The sequence below is a fragment of the Nestor notabilis genome, unplaced genomic scaffold, assembly GCF_000696875.1.
Source record: "Nestor notabilis isolate BGI_N333 unplaced genomic scaffold, ASM69687v1 scaffold12976, whole genome shotgun sequence".
NCBI lineage: Eukaryota > Metazoa > Chordata > Aves > Psittaciformes > Psittacidae > Nestor > Nestor notabilis.
Genome location: NW_009933389.1, coordinates 10,994 through 14,159, shown reverse-complemented (window position 1 = coordinate 14,159; position 3,166 = coordinate 10,994).

Genomic DNA, 3,166 nt, shown 5'->3' with positions numbered 1-3,166 from the left:
GCATGCCTGCTTCGCAGCCTCCCCGCTATGCACTCCATTCAGTTGTGTTTTGTGAACTGTTGGGAACAGCAACACTGGAGCTTTGGTAAGAGCAGAACAAACTCAAACATCAAGGAAAGCAGCTTACACTGCAGCACAGATGGACCAGATAAGCAGAAATGCTCGTTTCATTGCAGACTATGAACTTATGTGAACAGCCAGCAGTTACAGCTCAGCTTTCCACCACCAAAGCGCTATTGTTCACTTTGTGTCAGTCACATTCTCCTTGCCTTTTTTTCTTACTATGATGCGAGGACACGAAGGCATAACTGCTTCCAACTTCTCACTGTGTGACAAGGCACACAGGTGAGGGTAGGGGAGCCTGAATGCTGGCTTCTGCACTCCTTTTTCAAAGCATAAATGAGTGAAAGGGGCTGACAACATGAAATGACAAAGAATGACCACCAAGTGCAGAGAAACCAAAGTACCGAGTTACTTATCATCATGTGAGAGTGCGGTTACCACTGATACCACCATCCCACAGAACCAAAAACACCTGCACATCCATTCCTCCCAAGAGATTTTTGATGAAAGAAGAAACACAGGTTTATCCATCCGTGGATCCATTCCTGATGAATCCCACAGGATGTCGCTCTCACTCCATAATAAAAGCACCTGGTTCCAGTCCAACAAGGGATTAGGTTTGTAGGACGGAAGCTTCTTGTTCCAGAATCAGATGTCAACAGAGGGGCTTAACCCGGAACAGCTTCAAATGTCAACCAGCCCTAAAATGGAACAGCTCACACAAACCTGAATGCTTCTGTAATAGACACACATTTACAGCCATAGTGAGAATGACTAAAGACAGTAAATTCACTTTCACACACGAAATGTGGAACTCAGTGGTGTTACCGTACAAAAAGAGAAAATATGCTCAAGTAAATATAACAATTTCCTTTGGAGGTGGAGAGTCTTTAATTATTCTCACAAAAGGAAATACACCCAGTCATATTGCTTAGGTAATATCACACACATAATTAAGAAATAATTGTAATTAAATAATGTATCTGTAATTACACATTATTTTGTGTACACTCAAAGCTTCAATACACTCAAAGCTTCAATCAGTGTCAGCATTCAGGCCCTATGCTGCAGCCAAGCCATCCCCCACATAGCTCAGAATTAGGACAGTCAAAGCAGTTTTAATCCTTCCAAGACTGACCTCAAGCACAGCCTTACCAGAGTGGTAATTCAGCCACACAGCTAGGTACTGTGCACCACTGCAGAGGCTTTGTGGGCTGCACTGCATTTATCTGGTTCTACAAGTGTTCTCTTCTGTTACAGGATTTTGTTTCAGTTGGGGGCACGTTAGGAGAACAAGAGATGAAACACAACAGATGGGGAAGCAGTAGGGCGGAAGAGGCTGTCTTTAGTCAACATCATAATGGTTTGTTTCTTCCTAGCTTTCCTGAGTACTTCATAGAAGACCAAGAAACAAAAGCATCAACCTACCAAATCTAAAGCTGGCAGCTGCTTAATCATTCACAAGGGGACTGTCCAGTGCAACCCCCTCCTCCCCCCTCTCCCCCCCCCACTGCAAGCAGAGCTGAAGCAGTTGGTGAAGAACAAATCCCAGACAGGGAGATTATTTAAAAATACTAAACCAGAATTTCCCTGGGAAATTCAGAGCTGATTTTTACTTATATTTCTGCAGTCATTCACTATGAACTCTGCTGAGCACATCTGTGTTTTTGGTAGCCATCCCTGTGATGCCAAGAACTAATGAAGTCTACAGAAGACCACATAGTCTTGCTGAAGTCCTAGCAGGCTCTTCGTGCCTCCAGGCACATACACTGTGATTTTTCCTGTAGATGCAAGGTAAGGTTTTCACTACCATGCTAAGTGTGGTTGTGCTGCAATCGTCCATAGCATAGGGTTGAGTTTATTATGAAAATGTCTCTTTTAGACAATCAATTCACCAAAGCTGAAGCTCCATTTCATGCCAGGTTGAGGCATTGGTAGATCTTTCAAATGTCTCCATGTTGCACCTCTTTCTCCTTCCCTGGATCTTCATTTCAAGGTATTTATATATCCAAGTTAACAGTTTAATTCCTACAACTTTTTATAAAGTCAAGCTAGAGAAAACTCTCAAGTTCTAATGTAGACTATCACCTACTCTAATGGAAGTGTAGGTCTCACACATCACCAACTGCCCACATCTTACTAGTCACCCTCAGACTGAAAGCCATCAGGCATCTGCAAAGGTCAACAGCATTTCCAAAGCACAAATTCAAGTCTGTTCTTAATTGTGATTTTTCTGAAGCATGACTTACTGATTATAGCAATGCCGGAAAAGGAATAATCCAGAGCACTGGACTGCAAACTTAACATTCATAAAGGTATTTAAAACTTACTTCCAAGTATACTGTGTCAGAAAAATAACCTTCAAGCTAGCATAAAGATCACTTGTCAGTAAGTGCACAGACGCTGCTGATTTTTCTGTGCACACTGGTTGCTTTTTCAGTAAGAGCACATGTAAACAGAAGCTACTACAGTAAATCAGTTTGCATTCGCACCTTGGTTATGTTATCCCTTCAGCTCCCACACCCATGTCTGAAGCCCAATCTTACTCAGATATTTAATAGGGTTTTTTCACAGGTTACAGCTGTATTATAAAAATGCGCTTTACTATATATAAAAACAAAGCAAAGACACTAAGCACCACCTAGAGGAAGCTTTCATCAAACCATTTTTAGGTTTAATTTTGGCAGAATAACCAAACCCTTGTACATTGGAATAATTAAACCGAGTTTTTACCAGTTACACACAGTTTAAGCCCAAACTCTTGCTGCCTGCGCCACCTATCGGTTGCTCAAACTGAGACAGCGTTAGAAGATCCTGGGAATACCAGCTGTTTTCATAGAAGCAACCTTAAAACTGCAGTCCTTTGATCTCTGAATGCCCAACCCAGCCAAAAATGGTTAGAGGCAGATGATAAGCCCTGCACACATGACCAAAACCTCAGCTAGTTTCTCAATGCAGGAATACTGAGCAGGTAAGAACAATCTGTTCCTTTGAGCGTCCTGGCTTACTGCCTAGAACATCAATATGCTCCTAAGGAACTGACTTCATTTAAAAGCTTTAACAAAGGTAAGGGAAACTTTCAGCCTCTCTGGAAGCACGCCTA